We start from the raw sequence: 26010 nt of genomic DNA on the forward strand, positions 1-26010 counted from the left end.
TTAGTCTGCCAATTCTCATCCTAAAATATATATATTTAAGGGGAGCTCCTCACCTCATTATCAGATGTCACTCTACTTTTATTACTGGTCTCTGGGATGGCAGCATGCACAGCCTCATCCCACGTTGCTGACCATGAGCAGCAGACTCATAGACTTTCTCTGGGGCAGGCAGGTGTTGGGGCAGGCAGGTGTTGGGGCAGGCAGGTGTTGGGGCAGGCAGGTGTTGGGGCAGGCAGGTGTTGGGGCAGGCAGGTGTTGGGGCAGGCAGGTGTTGGGGCAGGCCTCCAGGAGGAAAGGCTTCATCAGGCTAGTTTCACTGCATTAAAATTTAAAATCTGCCCAGAAGCAGGCTGCTCACCCTAGCCAGGAGGGTGAAGCAGTCACCCTGCTTCTGTTCTCAACATCTCCTTCCTCCATTTGTGTCTTATGACCAGCATCATTTTCTGATCCAACAATGGACACAACTGTGTTACTTCTAAAAAAAAATTCTGAATAGAATATTGACTTGGAGAAACATAAAACCATTGAAGTTGAGCGCAACATAATTTCGAGTGTGTTCATTGGAGCCTCTAGTTGACAGAGGACTCCTTAGTGATCAGAGCTAGCAGAGACAATTTGCAAATGATAGGAACACAAGCTTACATTATAGACTTGAGTGAATTTTTTTTTGAATGAGACATGGAGTCATTTCTATTTCGTAAGACTTTAATTTATACATCCAGCACTGTGTAATGATTACTGAGCCTCAGAGTGATAGTCTGAATACAGCAAAATTAGCTTAAGCCGACAGTACAGCTCTCAGCCTGGTTTTGTCCTTTCTCACTGAGACAGATCTTAAGAGTACTGGGAGGGGGGGGGGAGAAAGTCTTTGATTTAGTCAATGTTCTCTGATGATTAAATTAAGATTATGCAATTTTGGTAAAAATATCACTGAGCATTTGTGTAGCCTTCTCAGTGTGTCCTACCAAATCACGTGTCCTGTGTTCTCCTGTATTTCTTTAAGGGGGTTATTTGTGTCCTTCTTAAAGTTCTCTATTGTCATCATGAGATGTGATTTTAAATCCAGATCTTGCTTTTCCGCTGTGTTGTGAGATCCAGTAGTTGCTCTGGTGAATTCCGATGATGCCTGGTTGTCTTGGTTTCTGTTGCTTAGGTTCTTGTGTGTGCCTCCCATCATCTGGTTATCTGTGATGTTAGTTGGTCTTGCTGTCTCTGACTGGAGCTTGTCTCTCCTGTGGGCCTGTGAGCCTGTGGGCTGTGAGCTTAGCAGTGAGGGTGCTCTTGGGAGACCAGCAGGTTTAGGGTCTGGAGGGCCATGGGACAGCCCCGGCTCTGGGCACAGACGGAGACTGGAAGCCAAAGCATACATCCCAGCACTGGGTCTGACTACTGCTTTCAATGGCTGTTTGAAAACATCAGTTGAAGTAGCTTTTTCCTCTTTAGTGAAAGTATACTTCCATCAGACCAGTACCCTCTCATTCCAGTAGCGTAAGTGCATATTTAATATCTATACTATTTTATACCTATAATGATCATTTTCACCCAGATAGAGTCATTCTTAATGACTTTTATTAAAATTAGCAGTTTTTGAAGGTTTGTCCAACCTTTTGGAATCGCAACAGTCACTGATATTTCTCTCTTTCCATGTAGTCAACACTTGGGAAACATACAGTCTAGTTATAAAAAATATATCTTATAAGTAATATCTCATAGTGTTTCAAATGTATTTATGATGTTGTGTTAGAAACACGGAGGAAAAGATGCCTGTGTAAGAATACAAAGAAAATTGTGGAACTTAAAAAAGAATTAAGAACCCACATGGTGGCCCATAACCTCCAGGAACTCAAGTTCCAAAAGATCTGGTGACCTTTTCTGGCCTCTGTGAGCTCCTGCACACCCACGTACACACACACACACACACACACACACACACACACACACACACACACACAAATTAACAATAATTAAAACAACAGCAACCAAATAGAGCCCCAAAATTGTAAGACATACAAGGAGGTGTTTATCAGATCTAGCCAGGGATTTCAGACAGCACTGTGTATACAGGGTACAAGCCCAGGAATGCCACGTCACACGTGTAAACTTAGGAGGCCCAGAGATGCAAAGGTTATTTTACAGAACAACCTACCCAGCTACCCAGTAGTACACTGAGTGTCAGTCAAACTGCATTCTTTAAAAAAAAAAAAAAAAAAAAAAGCCTTTTTTTTTTCTTGTAATTGATTTTTTGAGGTTCCTCATTGGCTCTAACACGTGATCCAGTCCTTCTGGCTGTCACATTCTGACTGTCACATTCTGATGCTCATCATCAGACTCCGGGCGCTGGTGTTTAAAACTCCTGGATCCTTACCTGAGATTTGAGAAGCCAGCTCTTCTGAGGCAGAAATCAGGGCTGATCGTGTGGAATCCTGCCTGGGTGGATGCATGCCCACCATAGGTTAAACACCGTTGTGGGCAAGTGACTACCAACACTCTCACAGACACCCCAAAGCATGTGGGCACTCACAGACTCCTATCAGCTCAATCCAGAAGCACAGGGAGAGTGCCCACACATCTCCTGGACTGAACGAGCCCTTCCACAGTTCCTGGCCTTAAATATGCTGTATCCACCACAATTGCCCTGAGCCAGAGACCTGGGAAGAGTTTTGACTATTACTTTCACCGCCACTTACTCCTCTCCTGCGTGTTCTAGTTGTTCACTTGCTTTCTCTGTCTCAGCCCCAGCAAGCTCTCAAGACCCTCCCTCTCTCCACCTCTCCTGCTTCTGCCTCATCTGCTCTCGTTTCGAGAAATTTCCACTGACTGAGAGCCCAGCGTGGACCCCACTCCCCTTGGAGCATACCTTCCACTCTGACACAGAAATTACTATTTTAAATTGCAGATTGAATCCCACTGCTCCTGATTTAAAATACTCCCTTGGGCACCGCGTTAGCTCAAGAGATGCTGCTTCCTAGCCTGGTCTCTGTCCAGCACGGCTCTTCACCACCCTGTCACTGATTGGCTCGGTAAACTCCAGACAAACAAAAGTACTAATTTTCTGAATGGCACCCTACACTTTTCACATCCAGTACTTTTGATCACTGTGGTGCCCTCATCTGAAACCTCATTTTATTCTTTCTAAATACCCTGTCCTGCAAATGTTCACCTCTGCATATCCTTCAAGAAATTCCAAGCTCACCATCGCTGGCCCATTACTTGGTGTTCCCTCTGTGTTTCTGTTAACCAGAACTTGAACTGATTTACTCACCTTCCACCACGCTAGCTGCGCCTCCCCTCTTTGGAGGAAGTGCTCACTTGCACAGAACGTCAAATGGTGCAGCATAGAGTAGTTACTGCCTTGGTGGAGCTGGATGCCTGGGGCAGAATGTGATTCCTGGATGATCCTCCACCCCTTTTAGACTAATGCTTAACTGATAGGGTTCATCCTTTGCTCCTGTTCTCCTTCGGATGTGTAGAGATCGCTCTCAAAACTGATCGTTTCCCCCAACAAGTAAGTGGTCCTCTAAAACTGGCACCGATGCTGTAGAATTCTATTCGTCCGTGTATTCATTTTGAACTACTGTTCAAATTGAAATCTATATTTTCACTGGGGAAGGACTTAAAGTATCTAGCCTACTGTCGAGTCACACTGGTGTAGGGGCCAGACTCAAGCTCTCCTTTCTTCCTGAGAGCAGTTCCTGTTAATGAGCCTCTCAGGGCTTCCATTGTACCTCAGGCTGAAACTCCATACTTACTGTTTATTGTACCTTCCTAACGGAAGGGTCATTTCACTGCAGAGGACAGTCAGAGAAACACAGTGGAACCCAACTTTATACAGGTTTCAACCAAAAAATGTTGCTGTTTCCCACTTGTTCCTGTTAAAACTTGTGTGTGTGTGTGTGTGTATGTGTGTTGTGCACGCATGTGTGCTCACTTGCATGTATGCCATGGATGTATGGGTATCCACAGAGGCTGAAGAAATCATAGGCCTTGAAGCTGGAGTTACATGTAGTTTGAGCTTTCCAGTGGATGTGCTGAGAACCAAACTCTAGCCCCCTGGGAGAACAGGAAGTGCTCTTAACTAGTGAACCATGTCTTTAGCACTTAAAATATTTTTAAAACGTTATATCTATCCATACTGCCTGCAACGTTTATTTCAGTATTTTGGAGCCACAGCCCTACCAGACTTAGGTGTGTCTCATCTAAATTGTTCCTCTAAGAACTGTGTCCACATATCCGTGGCCACATTTATTTCTCCCCCACCCCCGTCATTTCCATCCACTATGCAGTATCTGGGGTCAGAATGCTCTGGAATAGCTCCCCTAAGACAGTGACTTCTGTCTGGAATAACACATTCTCTCTTATTCTGTATATGGTTACTTTGTTCTGTAATTAAGTGATTATCTTCCATCCTCTCCTAAACCTAGTGGAGCTGATTTGTGTTCCCATCACACTTGCTGCTCTGAACTTCATAAATGCATTTCATTAGGCTTCAGGTCTGATTAGGCACAACGCTGTCCGTCTTCTCTGTCGGTAACTCAAGGTTGCATAGTACCTTCCCTCTAGGGGCTTGTCACCCTCATGTCATTGATGGGTTTTGTAGCTAGTCAATACAAAGTTTATACTTTCTTTCTTGTCACCAAAGATCATGAACACACTCCCACCATTGTTCCTGATTTAGTGAAAGTGCTATAAATCTGTCCCCCGTGACTTGATTTAAAGCTCTCTTAAAATATACCACAACATTTTGTGTATTGTTTTGGTCTCTTGGTTAATGAATTCTGAGGTTCCTTTTCAAGCTATAAAAGCTTGCTTTATTTTCCTTCGACAGTGATCTTTGCGCTGTGAACAGTAAACCCTTGCTTTAGCATTTCATGAGCTGGTAAGAGCAGGCTTATGTTGCCAAGACTCCCCTATCTTTCCGAGCCATCTTCTCTGAAGAGGTTTACTTCAGTTTTCCAGTTGATAAACCACCATTTTAATATAGGAAAACATTGTATTTAGCATGCATGGGTTGAAATCCCTTGACACTTTCCTGAAAGCAACATTTTGAAGAATAAAACAACATTTTGAAGAATAAAAGTACCATTGTTGTCAGATACATGCAGAGAAAGCGCTCTCTGAATAAACTTGCTAAAATGTAAAACAGCAGGAAAATCCAGCCCACTTCCTCTGCCTCTTCCCGCTAAGGGCATTTGCATCCTTCCAGAAATTGCCAGAGGCTCTTGCTCTTGGCATCTTCCTTGTGCTCACATGGAAATAACTTGTCCTCTTCTACAACCAATACTTTCCTGTAACATTAATAATACTAATCGTAATAACCATCGTTGACTGCCTGTGCTTTAAGACCCATCATTCCGTGCATGGAAGTAAAAATGGACAAATGTTCAGCATTTAATTTCTTAATTACCATTTTTTAATCTGACAAAAACTCTCTACGTGCCAACATCATGTGCATTTTATGTTTTTCTAAATAGAATAGAATATACAGGAAGTTCAGTTTCTAATGAATTGGAAAACATTACCAATACTTTCAAAGTCTTGGTATTAAAAACAGGTTAAAGTTCAGCTATGGAGGCAGAAAGGACAGTTGTCACAGGTTATCACCAATGAAGATGGCTTTTCACAGCCTCCTTCCTCACCCATCAGTCAGTTGGGCCTGGGAAGTAGGGGGTTGGGTGCATCATGTTACAAAACAGAAGCCCAGATCACCAGCCCCTGTGCTGCCTGCAGCCTGCACATCCCTGCAATACAGTGCCCTGGTGAGGTGGGCTGCCAGCCCCGCCGCCAGGGACTCCTGGGTTCTACTCTGGCTCACGCTACAGGACAGGGCTGTGGGTTCTACTCTGCCCCACGCTACAGGACAGGGCTGTGGGTTCTACTCTGCCCCACGCTACAGGAAAGGGCAGGGGGTTCTACTTTGCTCCACATTACAGGACAGGGCAGTGACTTGCAGACTCCATCGTTTCACATACTCAAATGACCATGAAGGAAAAATCTGGTAAGATAACACCATCCCAACTCACCAGTCTGTCAGTCAGTTACCTGGTAGAGATTATGCTAAGAGGTTGAATTGCTTCTTGCCTCTTAATGCTTTCGAAACCAGTTGGAGAAAAACACAAATGCAGAGATCTTTCCCACCCCAGATGATCAAATATAAATAAAACAGATATGAACGAAGAACAGTGGTTGTCAGAATGCTGTTCTTTGGTTTTAGTAGTGGATCCAAGCCTAATGATTTTATTACAGCTGTATAACCAAGAAATATGTTTACTTATTTATTAGTATGTGTGTCTATAAGGTACCCATTTTGTCTCATTGCATACAATAGTACTGGTGAAGGCCTTCTTTTAAAAATATATTTCTTTCTGTCATGTACTAGGTTGAACTGTATGAAAGTGCTAATATGCGGCTAGTTTTTAAATCCATGGAAACAGCAATTTCACATGGCTCAGAGCAAATTTAACTATTAAAAATTAAAATAATGGTTTTCTGTTCCCTATTAAGTCCCACACCTTAGGGAATGCTGGAGCTAGAGAGGCAAAAATTGATCATGTAAGGTGCCTCAGAGAAGGTGGGCCTTGATGTGAGCTGGAAAGGAGGGAGGCATGGAGAAGTAGCGGGTGCGACAGGGCAGCCAACGTGAACGCCAGCAGCCTGAAGGGAAGCCATGGGGCCATGGCGAGCACTCCTGACCCCTTGGATAAAAATTCTCAACTTTTGTACTAATTTCTGAAAAGCATGTTTGCACGGCCTGTAAGCAGTTTCAAAACCTCTCTCATGGCAGCTGAAAAATTATTCTTGCATCATTACTAGTATTTCTGTTACAGAATATGCAGTTGTCACAGAGTGGCCATCTTGGCAGTGGCTCTGTAGCCTGAGTAAGCAGGCATGCATCCAACTTCATGAAGACAGCTGCCTGGGCTGTTAAGTCCCTACGAAGGCTCTAATGCCAAGGTTAGCAGCTGATAGGCCGAGACTCCCTCCGGTGCCTTTTGGAAGCTGCCTTGGCCATTCCTGTGGACATCTTCGTGTCTTTCTGGCCGAATCCTGCTTTACTAAGACTTCAGCCTCCGGCCTTTGTCCGTACCCATTACGTGTAATGGGTAACCAGCCCACACATTCCTCACAGCTGACGTATGGGAGTCTGTCGAAGGTCATGTTCCCAGCTTCTGTTTCTGTGATGCCATGCCCCGTTCAGGCCAACTGGGAACAGTGAGGCATCTGCCCAGTGGGCCACGGAACAGCGTGAACCATGGCTTTGGAGTGAACGAAAGGGGAACAACTGTTTTATACTGTGTTGAAAAATCCACTGAGTGCTCCAAGGCATGGAACCATGCCACCTAAGTTATAATTTAGCAATGTAGGGGAAGGATTTATTATCTCCTTTGATTTAAAGAGAAGGCATAAATACAGGTATTCACAGGTATATTTACTTACTTTCCTGTCTGAAAGATCTTATTTTTCTAGACCACTCTTGAGTTCATAGTGATATTGAACAGAGGTGAGGAAATGTCCCGTGACCTCCTCTATTCAGATGTGTATTGACACACCCCTCCATGAATAATACTCCCAGCAAAGTAGCACATGGCCGACAATCGACAACTTCACATGGGTTGTATCATTGAAACTCCCTGACATGTTTGTTGTATGAGATTAATTATTACTATGTGGCAGAATAAAAGAATCATGACTAATCCTTTGATACCCTTTTTAAAAAGTCAACGGTAATAATGCACACACATACACACACATACATATATATATACACACATACACTCACATACATACACACACACATGCACACAAATAAAACATTAACAACAACAAAAAGGTCATAAGTTAATCTCAGGTCTTAGTGGGAGAGAGGCTAAATTACTTACAGATCTTCTAAAATGTCAGAGTCATCTTATTATTTCTTGTGGATACAGCAAGCTGTAACTTCTGGTGATTACATTTTCCTTGAAGATATAGTGAATTATATTTATGTAAGTGAATCACCCAATATGTTTATATATTTCAAATATAGTTTTTATTATTAATGTATTGTAATCACGTAGGAATAGGAAGTTCAGACGATGAGGAGCTGACTGCTGAAGATGGTAGCCACTCACTGGTCCCTCAGAGAAGGTGTGTCATGCCATGCCACAGCAAGGGGTAGGATAGAGCAGGAATGTCTTACGCCTGTCTCAAGAGAGGAACACTCGGCCAGAACCCTTACTGTGCTTGTCTGGGAAAGAGAACAGGTGTAGGATTGGCCAGATAATTTAAACAAATTTGGGCATGAGGAACTGTCTCCAGTTGCCTGCTGCACCTCGTCTAGTCCAGGCATGAGGAGGACAGAACTGTAGCTTAGCATAGGAGAAACTCAGAACAAAAAGCATTTGGGAGATGGTGGGCTCCTGGCCTGTTGGTTCACATCTGTAGACTGGCTCCCCGGTGACCATGTGATGGCTAGAGAAGCCACAGGCATCATCATCAAAAGCAGAGAAAGTTAGAGATATAAGAAATGCAGTGTGCATGCATATATGCATACGAATTCACAGTCACAATGACTATTCAGTGAATTTGAGTGTGTGGGAGAGGCTGGATTTATGTATATGCTATTAGGCACTGTTTTGGCTTATGGCAATTTAGCAGAAAGAAACATTTTTAAATGATTAAAAGCAAGCCTATCCCCGTGGAAGGCTAATTTATCAGAGGAATCTCTGTGTGATATAAATCCAGCTCCTAAGAAATCTATAAAGATAAATAAGGCTTATATAAAGAAGGTAAGTAAGGTGGCAGTTACAGGTAGAGGCCAGTGAAGGGCCAAGAGCAAGGATTTGGGCGGCATCAGCAGAACTGGGCTAAGGGGAGGGAGAGGGATAGCATGCAGGCACGTAAGGTACCAAATGCAGCATCACCAAGCCAAGATCATGCCTGGAAGTCTCGAAGGAGATTAACAGTCCCTATGCTTCCTGAGAGGGAGAAGTTTCTGAGGCTGAGCTTTGGGAAAATGCTGGCAGCCAGACACTGCAGGACCTTGGAGACCATGTAAACGTGGAAGGAAGCCGCTCAGAGGAACGAGTGTAGTCCAGACTGAAGCCATCTGAACATGAGAGTTTAGCTTCAGCCTCAAAATGCAAATGAAGTAGCCATCGCTTTCCTTCTGCTGTTCCTGCTCTCAACTCTCAAATTATCTTATCGTCCTTTGAGATGCCTAGGTTTGCAAATGGCAAAGTTTAAGATCTCTCTTCCCAGAGGTCTACATTTACAAGTTATTTTTATAGTTTCAAACAAATCAGACAAATAAAACCTTCTCCCTGCCATGTGAAAGGACAGCTTCGGGTCACGACTGAAGTGGAGCTGTGTGCCGCTGAATGGGTTGGCATCTATGCGGCATTTAAATAAAATGGCAACCAATTTTAAAAGCTGCCACGCTTCTGGTAAATGTGGAGGGGAAAAAGCTGTAAACAATCAACAATTTGCTTTTATTTTCTATTAAACTGGAGTGGCTTTTGCGTTGATATCATTTACAGAATATAAAGCGAAATCCACCCACAGTCCACTTGCTGTAAGAGCGACCACAAAGAAAACCTCATTTCAAATCTAATTGTGGACATTGTTCCTGCATTAAAAATTCATAGGGTTTGTGAATGTGTCACACAAGCACTGGCATCTCCATTGTTCCCAGCCTGTCCCCTTCCAGTTCTGATCAGAATTTAAAGGTGTTCTGAAGAGCAGCCAAAGAAATAAAATAAAACAAGGAAAGAAGGACATGGAGAATGTAAAGAGAAACACTCACCAAACAAATGCACTGGAATGTCCTCTTGCTCTTTTGGCTCATGCAGGGGAATAGACAGGGGCGCCCAACGTTACCTCTCACCCTGAACCACACCTCAGCATCTGAGCAGCGCATCCGTTAGCCACAGAAGACACAGCAGAGTGCTGTTCTCCACCGCTTCCATGCCCACGCCCCTCCAGTCCCGCTCAGACGGCCAGACCAGAGTGCCAGGTCATGGATCAGTCCGTGCACGGTATTTGTAGAAACAGAAGAGACAGGGAGCGCTGTGCAGCCAGAGGTTTTGGTGAGGTGGGCCAGATGTTGAGCCTCTCTTGCTTATGCTTTCTATGTTCTTACACATTCGCACGGAATCCTGAAATATTACCCTGTACAATGCTTCTCTCAACGGTAGGCTCCTCATGGGATGATGGCCCCATAAAAATACAACAGTGCTAAAATTCTCCTATACGTAGTGATGGTTGTAAGGCAAGACATGGCATGTTCCCTACACACAATTATGTATAGTGGGTAATGCTGTAGTCCGTTCGTCATAATCTTTCTTAGGTAAGTACAGTGGTGTGCCGTATATGTTCACAGCTAAGTACCAAACATGAATCTACATCACCCTTCAACTTACCATAAAGAAGAGCTATAGAACCACAGACTGGGGTGCACTATGGAGCCGTAAGCTAAAGGACACAGAAAACACAACATCTAATTCCTATTGCAAACGGGTCACCACCACCTTCCAGGCTCCTCATGTCCGCTTTGTCCCTTGGTTGCTTGAAGAGGTCGCACAGGACGACTGTCCTCGTCTGTCTGGGTTTGTGAAATCAACTCCATAATGATTGCACCCTCACCAAATAGTACAGTGACGCATTCCTCAGAACGTGTCCCTGCGGTTAAACCGGCTCCCACTGTACAGGCAAACTGGGGACCACCATAAACTAAGATCATAACCGCGTCTTCTGATGCTGTGACTGCGGATGGAGGAGTGTGCTTCCCCCAAGTTCATGTACAACCTGACAGTGGCTGTGCCAAGGCTAGTGCATTTCAGAAATCACCTCTCCTCATGGAAACCTTTACATTCGAGCTCAGCAGGGAGCTTGCAGACTCAAAACCAATTTCAGCTCAGCACAACAGTGATTGGGAAGATATAGTTCCGACTTGGCCATTTTACTTTGCGAGATGCGTTTTGCTATTAAGTCTCTTATTCTCCAAGTTGCCGTCATTTCTCTGTCCTGATCAACTTGGTTCCTGAGTGTGAGATGTATCCTAAGGGCCCCTGTTCTGGATAGTCATCGTTCTGAATTCTGGGTGGTGGACTGAGACTTCAACAGCACACGGCCCTGCTTCCCCCCCCCCCCCAATGATCTTCTGCACCAAAAAGTTTCCACACAGAATGAGCAGGGCAGATTCCAAACCTCTCCCACACAGACCCAGAGCACCTTATCCATCAGTCACCCTGCCAATAGTGCATCACCCCACAGTGTGAGCAGGAAAGCTGTAAGGACCAGAATACTTACTTTCAGGGGGTGGGAGAGGGTAAATTGCAGTAAAAACTACCCAGAGAGCCTTCCTTTGTAAGATTTGTATAGACAAGTGATCAGGAACATCACCCTGAGAAGATCTGGATTTCAACTATCAAAGTACCTAAGAGTTCTCTAAGTAAAGCTTTGTTGATTCAGCACCTACAAAAGGCATTGTATGTTAATCCCTCCAGTGCTGAGATGAGAATTGGGACCATAAAGTGGAATAGCTCAGGAATGTGGCCCCCAGGGTCCCTGTTCAAAAGCCCTCCTCTGGCCTTCACCTTGCACTCCCAAGCTGATTTGCACACTTCTTAGGAGAGGCAGAAAGAAGGATGTCCCTAGACCTGTTTGTTTTCACCTGCACTGAAGAAGTTTCTTCTTCAATAGGTAATGGGAGAGCTCTGCTTCAAGTTTGTCCCTTCATAATCAACACAGACTTGTGTTTCCAGAGTCTTTGGCACTGTTGGTGATACCTTAGGATAGTAATTATTATAAAATCTGGGTTTTCTATCTTATTCTGCTTGTGAATTCATAGCTAACCCCCCACACACCATGTCTGTTTTTGCCGGTCTTGTTTATGTTGAAAAGGAAAATAAATTCCAGTCCTCGAAGCTCACACCAGTGTAATGAGATTGCGTGTGCTGGAGACACTGTACTGAGTGCAAGGGAGAGAAAACAGATCGAAAGGGAGAAGTCCGTGATGGCCTCACCTCACTTTCCAGCCCGGGAGAATAGTCCCAGGCAGTCCCAGATGTCCCATGTCTCCTGTCTCTGTGTCTCTCTACATACATAGACTATACATTTAGCACAGCAGCCCATCTATCTAGGCCTTTCCTGATGCCCAGGCAGTGTAGACAGTAACAGGAGCAGTAGTGGTGAGGTGGTGGCTACAGATGTTTTGAATGTGGCTGGGCCAGAAATGACAGAAAACAAAGACTGTGGGACAGGAAGAGTTTTAAAGAGCCTCAGCAGAGAAAGTAGAGACCACAGGGTTGCTGGAACTGTTTCAGGAAGCTGTGGGGTCTTAAGGACCAGCCGTCTCAGGCATCCTAGGTCTAAGAACTGTAATACTTGCTGCTATTAGGCTGTGGCCCCAGCAGCCAAGGCCTGCTTCCAGGCAAGTACTGGCTTTCTGCTGACTGCTACTACCAAACACTACTGCTTACTACAGCGTAGAGACAGGTCACAAAAGCTGCTCTGTGTAGAGGCTGAGATATTTGACGTCCAAAGCAATAAGCCTCCATCCTTAGTTCATAGAACCATGTCTCTAGCTTCTAAACCCAGAGCAGGAAGCTCCTAGTCAGTCTACATTTAGAGTTATCAAGTTTGGGCTCTGCCTATCCAATTCCCAGGCCCCGGGAACTCAAGAGCCTTGGGTCATCAGCTGTGATAGTTAAACTTGATTGTCATGATGATGAGATTTAGAATCACTTTTATGAAAACAAACCTCTGGGCATATCTGTGAGGTAGCTTCTTATTAAGTTAATTGAGGTGGGAATTTCCACCCTTAATGTAGGCAAAATCGTGCCATGGGCTGGCGTCCTAGGTTGCATAAAAAGGAGAAAGTGAGTCCAGTAGCAGCCATCTATCTATTCCTTTCTGACTCGGAGACAGGGTAGCCAATTGCCTCAAGCTGCCGCCGCCGTGACTTTCCTGTTATGATGAACTACACACTCAGCTGTAAGCTAGAATAGCCCCTGCCTTCTTCAGCTGCATTTTCCCAAGTATTTTGTCACAGAAGTAAAAAATAAAATAAAAAGGAAGTCACCAATCCACCAACCCTGGGGTAGCATTTAGTCATCTACTTAGCTTCCATCTTTTGTCTCTAACATCAGAAAAAGTCTAGTCTAGGATACAGGTCAACCCTAGGCCAACATCATGCATGCTTAGTTCTATTTTGTTTCGATAAATGGACAATTTATTATCCTGAAGTCAAGAAAAATGTGTTCCTCAAGAGAGCATGCTTTTGGGTGTTTCCAGCAGCAATGGTTACTGACTGGCCCAGACCCTTTCACTTGGGCACCTCTGTGATGGCAGCAGAGCATTTGAGTGGGACAGGAAGGGCCACGACAGAGCCAGACTTCCAGTCCCCATCAGACTATAGCTATGTCTGCTTCAGACGCTGTCTTTTGGCTCATTACTGATGGTGGCATTTCCAGGCTCAGACTCTGGCTTCTTTTGAGATACTGCACAGGGCTTGTTCCTCTGGCTTCGTGCCACTTCCCTTGTCCTCCCCACCCCTTGTTATTTCCTTTTTGGAAGAAGGAAAGCATCTTCAGATACTTCATATACAAGCTCAGCAGTAAGTACAGCAGAAAGCGGTTACTTTTCTGGAACCTACATATGGTTTGACGTTTGTTTGTTTCCATAGGAAGGCTCCTAATAGAATCTAGTTCGCCGTGGTGCAGGCATCGCCAGTCTGCTAGTACTTTTGGACCTTTGAACTTGTTCGGAACCACTGCAAGCTCTCTGAGGACAGAGTCCACATTGTGCTCACCATTGGTTTACCATGGCGTCTCGTATACCATCATCACTAATGAAGACCTCCTGAGTGGTGTATCCTCAGAGGGCAACCTTGTATCCCAGATTGTTCCACCCTTGTGCCAGTAAAACTCACAGGAGCTTATCCTGTATTTTTGGTGGAGGAAACCTGAGTGCAGTGAACCTATAGCAACTAAGGTCGAGGCTAGGGTCTCAGGCCAGAGACCCTTATTTCTGACCAAGTCTTAGTCTTCAGAACTGTCTTTTCTTTCTAAAAAGAGATTTATTTATTCATTTCACGTGAGTACTCTGTTGCTGTCTTCAGACACACCAGAAGGAGACATCAGATCTAATTACAGATGGTTTCAAGCCACCCTGTAGTTGCTAGGAATTGAACTCAGGACCTCTGGAAGAACAGTCAGTGCGCTTAACCGCTGAGCCATCTCTCCAGTCCTCTTCTTTTTCTTTTAAACAAGGCTGTAAACATTAGCCTTATAGACGGTTGTGTCTTGTAGAATAGTTTCCCCAAGAGGTCCAGAATGCATGCTGCTTTTTCAAATGGCATTGTGTAGTTAATGGTCTTCTCCAGCGAGCATCTCTAGAGAAAGTGAGCACCTGGAGGGAAGGTGTCAAGAAAGCAGTGCCCTCTTAGTGCTTAAACTTGCTTTATTTGAGCTCATTATAGGTAGTAGCTTAAAATAAAAATGTCCTCATGAAATTATCAACCCCCATATCCCTTTCCATCAAAGAGGACTGTGTCACTGCATTTCTATGTAAGTGTCACAGCCACAAGAGGGGAAAGTGCATTGCTGGTGACTGGGCATGGAAGCCCAGGCCTTGGGGTGTAATCGAATGATGACATTGATCCCTACTGACACAGGGCTCTACATGGGGAGATTATATTTTAGCAAATCCGGAAATCACGAGTTTTGTTTCACACTATGTGTCATAACTGTTTCTGTTTACCTTAACTCTACCTGCTAGCAAAACCCCTCTGCTGCCCAGCCTGCTAAGTTGATAGGTTGGATGCATACAAGCGACTGTCTCCTTTATTATGTGTACTCATGAAGCTGCTCTCTTAATCGGCACAGTGCTGGGGGGGGGGGTGATGAATATTTGGAGTTGACAATCACCATGGTTCCCAATTGCCACCGCTTCCTGCACTGTGGTGCTCAACCACTGCTAGTCACTGGTTATTTCCAAAGTGATTATTTTGCAATAAATATTATCTCATAATAAACTGTAACATTTAGAATTGCTCAAGAATAAGAATATCAGAGGACTAGAAGAACAGAAGATCTTTTTCATTAAGCCTAGAAAGGGAAAAATGTGATAATACTAGTGGGAATTCTTTTTGAATATTTGTTTAGGTTGGGTTTAAGCCATCTAGCTGTGAAAATAAACCGTGGCAACAGTAGCAATATACTGTAATTCCCACAAAGCACATTCAGCATAATTTCTTTTTTATAAATAATAAACCATAAATAAATGTGATTACACTAAGCTAACATGAAATTATATCCAGGACCCTGGGCCTGATGCTTTTCTCTCCTATCTGTGTTTTTCAAGCTTAGTGTTGGCCTGTTCCTGTCTCTGCTCTCCTCACCCCTGTCTTCCCAGCATATGTCTAAGAAGTTTATGAACATAACTGGAGGCGGGGCGGGACGTGGTATCTGACCTAGCACTGAGTTTGGTGAGCGGGGAAAGCAGAGCTCTATCTCACAGGCTGTCAGTAGGCAGGAGACTGAGACCTTCTTACGGTGCAGAGCTCAGCCACCTCCCCACCACAGGCTCACCCCAGATCTCACCATGGGTATGGATGGCTTCGTATCTAACAGTATAATTTTCCTGTAGGAGTTCTGCATGAGACCTTGATAATTCTGCTTTTGAAATTATTCTAAAAGCCAGCTCTGATTTCTCCATAATTTTGTGGACTCAGGAGTTCTGCAGAGCTAGAGAGCATGCTGACAAATGACTTCCAACCACAATGACTTTCGTCTGAATGCTAAATTTGACAAGAATCGTCCTAATACAAAAGTTATGGGTATTTAATGAAATAATTCTTTATTTTAGATAATAGACTTTTCACTGTACGCTAGTATAACACACTTTTAGGCCTTCAACATTTCTGTGGATATCTTATGCATCATGTGCCCAACTGATAACATAGCCGCGGTAACGAGAATTCTTTGGAGTCCCTTTTTTATAATGTAAGCAGGGTAAGGGTTCTTGAGGAGCCCAGTCTTCCAAACGTCATTACTGCACAGACATTCTGTCTGTCTTTGTTTAGGTAGGGTTACTCTCTTTTCTTCTCTTTCTTTCTTTCCTCCTTTCTTTCCTTCCTTTTTCTTTTTCTTCAGGTTTTATCGAGACAAGATTTCTCTGTGTAGCCCTAGCTGCCCTGGAACTTACTCTGTAGGCCAGGCTGTCCTTGGACCCCGAGATCCGCCTGCCTCTGCCTGCACAGTGCTGGGATCAAAGGTGTGTGTCACCACTGCCCAGCTTCTTTTTCTCTTGTTTTATTTCTGATTCATTGACAGTTGCATGCATGAATACACTGAACCTTTGCCTCCTTTACTCTGTATTACCCTGTCTCTTCCTCTTGCCTCCTGCTGAATCCCTTCGGCCTCCCAGGAAGTCTCGCTCCTAATTTCATGTACTGTTTGTGTGTGACACCCACTGAGGTTAGAGTTCCCTCATAAACATGGGCGGGAGGTTATTTGCTGAAACACGGCAACTTAACAGTGGCACAGGAGAAAGTCACACCCCTTCTAGCAGCCACTGTGGACTGTCCTGAGGGAAGGGTGGACCTCAGGATGAAAAGGTGGCTGGTTAGATCTTACGTAGGTCTTATGCAAGCAACAGCAGCTACTGTGACGTTGAGAGTCTGTTGGTCACATCATATTCAGAAGACAGTGTTTTACAGTGGTCCTGCCCAACCTCTGCCTTTTGCAATCTTTCTGCTGCCTCCTCTTCCTCCTTGGTGATCCCTGGTGGAGAGGTAAGGTGTAGGTGTCCCACTTAAAGACAAACACCCCGTGCATACTTACTCTGCACTTTCACTTCTGAGTCTTTATAGTGATTGCTGTCTATTCCAAAAGAAGTTCTCTGATGAGGGCCAAGAGACACTGATGGGTACAGAGACCTAAGAGGCAGTTTGATATTATGCCCGATGAGCAAACTAATTGTTGTCAGTTCTTTCCTGGATGACTTTCCTAGCTATGGATTGCTGCATAGGTTTATAGGACTAGGCCTGACTTTGCCCTGTGGAGTTGGACTTCAATTCAATCAGAAAACAATTGATTGTCCCCAGTCAACTGTGCCAGTGGGCCTATCTTCCCAGACTGGCTGTTATAGGTGTCAGAGTTCACAGCCAGCTAAGACTGTTAATGGACGTTTCTCCCCCAGGCAGCCTGCACAGCGCCTTCCAGCACTACAGGGAGAAAGCTTCCAGGCCAGGTTTCAGCTTGATTTCTCCACGTCCTGCAACATCTGTGGTAACTACAATAGGGTCTTACTATCAAGTTCTGCTTGGCCACCAAGAGCAGTAACTGTCACATCTGTTGTCTCTTGGGGGTCTCTGGGACCGCCCTGAGTAATTTGTAGGAAGGTCTTCCACAGATGATTCTGGGACTTTTGTTTCGTGACTTTTGCTCTGGAAGGATACATCCATCAAGCTCTTTTCCAAGCTCTATGTTAACTAAGCGCCCTTAGTATTAGTTATCCTTACCCAGTCTTTTCTGCTCTACCTTTCCCAACCCTTCGGCCACTCAGACCCCACCCCTGCAGCCCTTCCCTTTCACTTCTTCACCTAGAGCAGGTCACTTGACAGTGATTAAGGGAATGGCCTGTTTGGCTTCCTTGGAGGCAAATGTTTCCTGCATATTCAGAGCAAGAGTCTTACTTGAGAAGATAAGGGTAGGGGCCCTGAGTCTACAGCCTTTATGCAATCCTAGACAAGGAAGAAAGGGTAGCCCTGTTAGAACTTTAGCAGAGTGTCACAGTGACCTGCAGCCCTGCCTCAATGCCAGAGCTGTCCCTTGAGCGTTATTCAGAATGTGGTCAAGGATGACCTTGAACTTGTGTTTCTGCCGCCTCCTGCTCTTAGATGGGAGGATCAGAGGTTTCACTTGCCAGTTTTACATGGCACTAGGGATCAGGATTGAACCTACAGTTTTGTGCGCGCTAGGCAAGCACGCTACCCACTGAGCTCCATCCAGCCCTGGCTCCAGGGCAGTCTTTCTAAGTCCTAGGGTCTAGAACGCTTCTGTGTCCATCTCATCCACCTCCAGCCTCAGACACCTGACTATGCTCAAGCCGTCCAGGACTTCCTCTTCCCCCAGACATAGCTCCATGGAGTCCTGCTTAACACAAGCACGCTCACCAGACGCTGAACCCATATAATCACATTGCTCCCTGTCAAGCTAGAACCTTCTAGCAAATGCTCTCCTACATTTGCTATAGGCTTTGTGCGCCCATTCATTTCCGTAAGATTGATGAGTAGCTTTCTGTATAGCCCACCATGAAGTAAGCACACTGTTTGATTGGGAACTGCGAAGTTCACTGTCCTTACCCACTTATTACTCACCAGAACAAGGGCCATCCATGTGTGGTCATTTGAAGAACAGATAGCTAGGAATCTCGTGACTTACAGGAAGAGAAAGCTGGGCTTCTGACCTGGGGCAGTGCATTGGAAAGACGTGAGCTACTGTGTCTATAAGTCCTGAGGCATTTTGACTGCAGGGCTAATGCTTAATTCATTGGGCTGCAATGGCATCATTAAGAACCCATTAGCTTAAAGAGTAACTAACTTGTTCCGTGACTCTACTAATGGAAATGTTAAGCAGGATGAGCCACTGGTTCAGGCTGGTCGGGGTCTGTTCTGGATTTTATTGCAGGTAGATTTCCATAGACTAAAGGCTAAGCTCCAGGCCTTTTGGAAATAGATAACTCATTTACCAGGGTTTGCACCCATTTAAGGGTCAGGTATTTACCCGGGACAATTAAAATGTTTCACTTTGTATCCTAATTTGTTTTCCACACATGGGTCAAGGTATAAAATGAACACATAATGAAAAGCCTGAGCCACCCAGAGCAAATGTAGGTTCCACTCTTACTTTGTTTTGTAAGAAGGTAATAATGTTTGTAGAAAATGTTGTGTGTATCAGTGTAGCCAAGAATATGTAACAGATACTATCTTTTCATAGTATACATGTATAAAATTATTGTTTGATGTGCTTGCCTGTGTACTCTTGTATGAATGATGCGTGTCTCTTGATAGTTTTATTTTCGAAGTGCAGAAGTCACTTGAAGTCTCACTCAGACATGGTCTCCCTCCATTCTCTACAGGAGTCTTTTCCTGGTCTCTCTTGCTTAATTCCAACAACTCGTGGCCTTGTTGCAGGTAAAGCTTGCATTCACCAAGAGCTTTGTGTTAGGCCTGCTCTATGGAGCCCCCCTCCCGCCACACACACACACACACACACACACACACACACACACACACACACGAGGATTAAGAAAGGACTTGACAGTGGCAGGGAGTTGGCTGGGTCTTTGTGTTCATAAATGTACTATGACTTGCTTAGATGGCAGTGGAGAGACAACAACTTCCCTCCAGGGATTGCTGGCTCCTTCTGTTCCTAAGGGTGCACATGAAGCCAGCCGGAAGCCAGAAGTCACATTTCGATCTCTGCCCCAGGTGACGGGAATAATCCCAGAACTGTTTGAAATGGTGGACAGTTATTCATCGTCTCCGGCTATGAATGGGAAACCCTGTCAAGAACGTGTCAGAGACTTCTGTACCGGGAGAACCTGGAACTGATGAATTTCAAGTACCACATAACTCTGCACATTACGGTGCTCTGTGAACCGAGGTGTGTTCATCACAAATCCTAGGAGCTCTGCTGTAATGAGGCCTCATCTACCCGGCTTAGGTTTCTGGGTAATGGTGCTTCCTTTAACAACTCACCATCAGGGTGGAGCAATGGGAAGCGTTTTAATATTAATATAGTTAGAAGGTAGACGCAACCCAAGAGAACAGATAGTGTGTAACACTGCTGACTGACATCTGTACATGAGAGGACTGGTTGACCTGTTGTATTTTCCACAAATAGTCTTCACATATAAATTTACCCTTTCTTGGAAACCTGAAATAGTCTTTGTGTGGAAGGTCATGGACTGAAAAGTTACAAATGGTCAAAAGAGCATTCAGTCCCTCTCTTCTTTCTGTTTTTTAATGGAAAGAGCTGTGATTTCTTTTCTGAAGGCCTCAAGATTGCTCTCTGAATGTTTGTTGGTCAATCTAGAAGTATGAATTCAGGCTTTTTGAAAAGCAGAGGCTTCCTGAGAAGAATAATTGTACCTGTCATTTCTTTACACACACACACACACACACACACACGGGGGGTGGGGGGGCACCGGTTGGGACAAGGGAGAATACTCGTGTGATGGTGAATAATATCCTTCTTGCATCAAAGAGTAATTGAATTTCTCTTCTGCCCATGTTTGCTCATTTACATAGACACCTGTCTGCTGGTCATGTTATTAGGTTGTGTAACTTCAGAGTAGCCCTGCCTCCTTGCCTGCCCATTTCTATATGCCCTCACCCTAAAGACAAGGCAACACAGCGAGCCTGAGGTAATGCTTCGCCTATTATGTGATCATTACTTCCCTAAGATAAAAGGAAGATGATTTGCAGCTTCAAATTGGCTGCTTGACAGTGTAGAAAATGGAGGATCTAATCACAATCCCACAATGGAATTCAGTGTCTGAGAACTGGCTGGACCTGCTTTTCACCTTCTGTGGGCCATGCCAAATCGAAACTCTCCTTTCTTCCAATGATCTCACCTCCTTCCTACTATACATTTATGCCTCTGTCATGTTAATCACTGCTTAGTGGGCCTGGAGATGCGGTTATTTATAGATCTGAGCTCATTCAAATAGCAGCTGAAAGAACCCTCACAAAGGGAATAAACCGTGGTACTGCCCTTGACCCTGCTCTGGTTGCCAAGGACGTCTGGGACCTGAAATTTGGTAGATGACTTCTTGAGGGCACCAAAGCTTCCTTTGTGACCATTTTTCCTTGACACTAGCCCATCTGCATTCTTGTTTTCAGAAACCGTCCTCCCTCTCATGTTCTTTCACTTTCAACCTCCCCCCCCCAGCTTTGGGGTTGAACCCTTTGGGGGTTGATCTCTTTGGTGTTTGCTATCCCACTTTCTCTACTCTTCTTCCCTCTTCTCATACATACATACATATATGTATCTGGAAGTGTATAGATAAATAGTATTTATGTGGAAGGAGGGGACGGGGAGAGCCTGCCATGTTTTGTGTTCTTGCTGGCCATTGGCAAGTTCATTTCATCATCTTAAGTTTAGTGTTGACTAGTACTAGCAGTGAAGGGGAAAGTTAGCTCTGTGCAGACTTAGATCCCTTCTCCAGGGAAGGGCTCAGGTGGAGGGGAGCTAATGAACCAGAGGTGCTGGTACAAGGAAGGCAGAGAATGGGCAGGGAAGAACCGTTGTGTAACCCCTACGTCTTTTTGCCTTAAAAAGAAAACTAAAGGGAAAATAAACGCACTTCTTCCCAGGTACACTGTGATGGGAAAGTCTAACCTGAGGGTTTTGAGAACTCTGAAGGGATCTTATAACTGTACAAGTAAAGGGGAAGAAATTAAAAGAGAGCGTTTGAGTCTTTGAATTTGATAGGAGCTGTTAGCCAATCACATGCCATCCCTGGATTCCTCTCTGCACAGCTATGACCTCTGCTTCCTCCTTTTTGTTTTCTTCTTTTTCTCAGAATGCACCTCCTGGCTTTGTTTGATAGAGTATTACTGGAGGCAGGGTGGGGGAGCTGGATTGCTGGCTCAGCAGTTAAGGCAACTTGTTGCTCTTGGGCAAGGCCCTGGTTTGGTCCCCAGTTCCTGTATGGTAGCTCATAACCAACCATCCATAGCTCCAGTTCCAGGGGCTCTGCTGGTACCCTTTGACTCTTCCAGTACCAGGTATGCACATGGCACATATGCATGTCTATGCAGGCAAATACTCAGGCACATAAAAATAAGTAAATGTAGAGTTTAAGGTACATTACTGCTTAACAAATCTTCCCATTAATTTGTTCTATCTCAAACTGCCCACCAAAGCCTTAGTTTTATTCTTTACCACTAATTAGCAGATAGTGATCATTAATAATCAGTCAGAAGCCTGTATATTTACCACACTTAAAAACTTTGTCATTTTTCTCATCTAGGATCCTAAGAGTCTTTCTCTATTAACATCTGTCTCTTCATTACCACCTTTAAGCTATTTCAAAGCATTCCCAATACTCAAAAGAATTAATATAGAGCTTGCAGGCATCTCTGCACTGTACACTGTACTCGGGACCTTCAAGGTGGGCAAACATGATGAGTCGTCTTCATCATCCCGAGCTCAGAGTTGATTGGAATGTTGCTGAAACAGACTGCCCTGGGAGGATAGAGAGTCGACATCTCCTCACTTCTCCCATTAGAAAACCAATGGTGTCTTTCTTCAGGGTCATTGGGGTTGACATTGTATCCTGTGAGCCACCTGATATTCTGTGGTCTGATACAGTGACATGTCTCTAAATCTGCCCCCTTTTCTGGAGACCACAGATCCCTTCCTTATTCCTCTAAAGGTGTCAGCTTTTGTGTGTTCTTATCATGGTTTTGGTTGTTGCGGTTTGTCTTGTTTTTGAGTGTTTACATGTATAAATGTGAGTTTTTCCTTCCTTCCTTCCTTCCTTCTTTCCTTCCTTTCTTTCTTTGTGATGTGTGTGTATGCCTGTCTTGTGTGTGTTTGTGGGTGTCTTCATTTATGTATCTCTGTGCACCATGTGCATACAGTGCCCATGGAGGCCAGGAAAGGTTGGGAGACACCATGTGAGAGCAGAGAATCAAACCTGGATTCCCTCGAAGAGTAGCGAGTGCTCTTAACTGTGGAGGCATCTCTATATCCCTCCACCATTTCCCTTCCACCCCTCAAGCCATGTTTTGAAGAGCAGTTTCATCCTGTCCCCAGGTTTCTATGTTCCTCTCGTCTCCCAGGCAGTACAGCACTCAGACATGGAGGTGAACTGTTTTCCTTAGAAACTAGGGAAACGCTCTGTAGAACTTGTCTTCGTGGTCTGTGCTTGTGAAAGGAAAACAGAACTTTTCAAAACAAATGTAAAGCACACAGCTTTCTTGTGCTTCAATGGGAAGGCTGCTCTGGAGTTCCCTGGTTCGCCCCTAGAAAACAGTTGTTTTAAAAGCATGACATCCACATATAAGTAGTATGTGTCTTGTATAGGATCCAATCGTTTTAATCTTTAAAAATGTCTTTACTACCCAAAGAGGGTGTCCTCCTGCTGAACATCAATATTAAATATATGCTTGGTGATAGAAATGCAAGTGTTTACCACATACATAAGCTATAACTAATGAAGAACTTCCAACAAATAAGGCATTGGCTATCATGTGATATAAGTTTGCTTTCATCTTATTTCTTTTAAAGACATTAATAAAACTGATTCTCACATTGTATTGATTTTTCTATTAAAGCAGATATGAGCCTAAGGAAGTAGGTCAAATAAATCTATTTTTTTAATTTAATATTTTCAAAACCTAACTGATTTTTGCCCCATTTAACAGGAAAATTTTTTGTGGACAAGCACAGGTGAATTTTCTTCTTTAAAATATTTGTTCTCGATATGTATAGAGTTAGAAAGGTCTGCCACATGGGAGCATTTCATGCTTCTCTTAAACTAAGCACCTTTGTAGGTGTGGTGAGAATAAAACCATTTTTGCTCGGTTGATATAACCCAGTGAAGTACTGAGCAAAACTGTATCTTGTTAAAGATTTGGGAAATTAGGTGTAAGAGTTTGGCCTTTCATGCATTTCACTAAAGAGCAGGTTGGAGGTCCATTAAGCCTAGGCAGAGCTTTCCTGCTATCCTTGACATTTGGTACATCTGGTTGCTTTGTAATAATAAACCCTCAGTCAAATCTGTAAGCAGAAACCACCAATTTCATAATTTGCCAGGAAGCTCTTAAAAGCTTTTGTATTTGCATAGAAAGAAAAAAGCTGAAGATGAAAAACGCATCTTTTCTATGATGTTATTTTACATGGGAATTGTGGGGAACGAAATAGCCTGCTACAGTTTAGGTGTGGTACAGAAAACTGGAGCAACATTTACTTTTAGAAATATCAACTGTTATTCACTGTTTTATAATTAATTACATAATTATGCACCAGAACACAAAGATCCCTGGATACCTAAATAGAAACACCGCTCTTCCAAATAAAATAACAGTAATTATCACCTACTGTATTCAGAGTACTTTATTAGCTGTAAATCTTAACTCCCCATATCTGTGTGTAAATAAACATCATTAAGAATATTAATCTTTCTTATAGTTTAGAAATAAGAAAACCAAGGCAAAGAAATTGGTTTGAATGACCAATTGCGCATCCTCGTCTTGAATGATCTGGAGAAGCCAGAGTCACCAAAAACAATAGGTGTTAACAAAGGAAAGAGTTACTCCATTTATGAGTTGTTAGGTAGTAATTAAATTTTATTGTATTCCTTTTTGTTCAAGTGCTAGTGACCAAGTCAGTTTAAAATGTAAAGACGGTACCCTGGCAGTCAGGATACTGTGAAATACCTGCTAGGGATACTTCAGTACACCATCCTAGGTTCCCGATGGCTACATGCAGTTGTATGCCATTAAAACCATTGGGTTAGGGTACTGGAGAGCCCTAATTAACCAAAAGTCGCAGAGTTCAAGATAGGGATAAATGAAAATTTACAAACCTTTCTTTTTGAAATAGCAGTTTGTTAAGGTGGCTGCAAAAGATACAGACTGAGGCCACGCCCCCTTGCCCTGGGGCCTTTGGTGTACCGCTGTAGAGCCATAACCACCACAGAGAGCGTTACCACAAGGACAGACATTGTGGAGCCAAGACAAGCTAATGCTGTCCCTGAAACACGGTAGAAAAAAGTCAAGGTTAAGTATAGCCAGAGAGGCACTAGCCATGAAGCCGATAAAGTAAGGAGACACTCTGATAGTGTTTCAGAACTGCAAACTCATTAGACGGAGGGAAATGTGTGATTGATGTCCATTTGTGGACATCTGAGCTGGAGGAGGGGAAGCCACCTACACTTCATTTAGGGAACCAAGTAAGACAAATAGCGACCTTGTAGCGATCCGAGGCTGCTCCACCACAGGGCTATTGAGAAGAATGAGACCGGCTCACCTGGCTCTGCCGCGGTGCCTGCAAAGGTTGGAGCCAAGAGAAAAGCACTCTGAAGCTTCGCCGTCGTGCCAGCGAGTGAGCAGGGTACACACTCAGGCTTGCCTCGGATTGGCTGAACTTGGTGTATCTGGAAAGGATCTGACCTGTGGTATTCGTTGCCCATGGTAATTGGCATACCATCCATAAGTACATTCTACATTCATTAGGAAGCAGTGTCTAAAAGAAAGGCCTGACATATATGTTCTAAATACAGTTCGTGCCCCAAACTGGAACCATCGGCTGCTAGATGATAGGTAATTGGGAGAAAAAGTCCCCAGCATCTCATTGGGCTTCTTAATGATGGCTAGAGGTTAGCTGAACGACCCAAATTGTGTGTTCCTGTGAGGTACGGAGACTGAGCTTGCATTTGAATTGAACTGGCGAGAAGCTGTCTGGCATCATGGTGTTTAGTAAGAAGTAGAGCTATTGATACTTAGCCCTTAGAGTCAAAAACTACAATTTTTTACTTCTAAAAGTTTGAACAATAATGTGACTGGGGGGGGGGGGTAAATTTATATGTAATCAAAACCAAAAGTTTACCTTCAGTTGTCATCGCAGACAGAGATAGGTCAAACGGCCACCGGGCTGTTCGTCTGGGTTTGTACCTGGTAGACATGCACTTAGACTGTGAGTATGTGCGTGGTTAGCCTTTGCATTTGTAAGGCAGGGAAAAGGCATAGAATTTTATAACCAGTCTCACAGAGAGACCCTTTGTAACTTTACTGTATGCTGCATTCTCATTTATATTTACTACAAAACACTGAGTATAATAAAATACACAGCTCTCTAGAAAACATTTACATGTGTGTGTATATGTGTATATATATATACACACACTATATATATATATTCATACACACATGTGTGTGTATGTGTGTGTATGTATGTGTGTATGTATGTACGTGTGTTTGCGTGTGTGTGTGCACATACCGTGTAATGCTAA

At 43.9% G+C, this 26010-nt stretch overlaps 1 protein-coding gene across 1 annotated transcript in view; it reads left to right on the forward strand.

Annotated features, from left to right (window-relative positions):
• ENOX1 (ecto-NOX disulfide-thiol exchanger 1) overlaps positions 1-26010 on the forward strand; it is a gene marked incomplete at its 3' end in the record, with an annotated part of 494647 nt that overhangs the window by 261924 nt on the left and 206713 nt on the right.

This window comes from Micromys minutus (assembly GCF_963924665.1).
Source record: "Micromys minutus genome assembly, chromosome: 5".
Taxonomy (NCBI): domain Eukaryota; kingdom Metazoa; phylum Chordata; class Mammalia; order Rodentia; family Muridae; genus Micromys; species Micromys minutus.